We start from the raw sequence: 384 nt of genomic DNA on the forward strand, positions 1-384 counted from the left end.
TATATATATATATTACCATGAAAATCTAGAGATTCAGTCCCAAAGCTGTTCACTACAAGAGATTATTAATGTCTGGGCTGCAATTTCAATTCCCACCCTCATGTAACCTCCAGGCAAGGCGCACATTTAGGAGATAAGAAACCAGAGTTCCCTTCTCACATTCTTGGCCAAGGAACCAGGGACTAGGAAATCCCTGCCCTGAGCTGCCTATCCATTAGGGAATTGGAGCAATGACTGATCTGGCTTCTTTGAGAATTTGACTTTTTTTTTGGCTTTTTGAGGCATACTTTCCCTATAGCCCCAGCTGGCCTGGAACTCACTATGCAGACCAGGCTGGCCTTGAACTCACAAAGATCCATCTGCTTCTGCTTCCCCAGTGGACAC

The 384-nt window shown here is 45.1% G+C and overlaps 1 protein-coding gene across 1 annotated transcript in view; it reads left to right on the top strand.

Moving 5' to 3' along the window:
* The window catches only part of Pcsk2 (proprotein convertase subtilisin/kexin type 2), a 336,021-nt gene that overhangs the window by 90,305 nt on the left and 245,332 nt on the right, over window positions 1–384 (top strand). The gene's annotated exons all lie outside the window — the stretch shown is intronic.

Source organism: Nannospalax galili, unplaced genomic scaffold (genome assembly GCF_000622305.1).
Source record: "Nannospalax galili isolate Female #2095 unplaced genomic scaffold, S.galili_v1.0 scaffold245, whole genome shotgun sequence".
Classification (NCBI taxonomy): Eukaryota; Metazoa; Chordata; class Mammalia; order Rodentia; family Spalacidae; genus Nannospalax; species Nannospalax galili.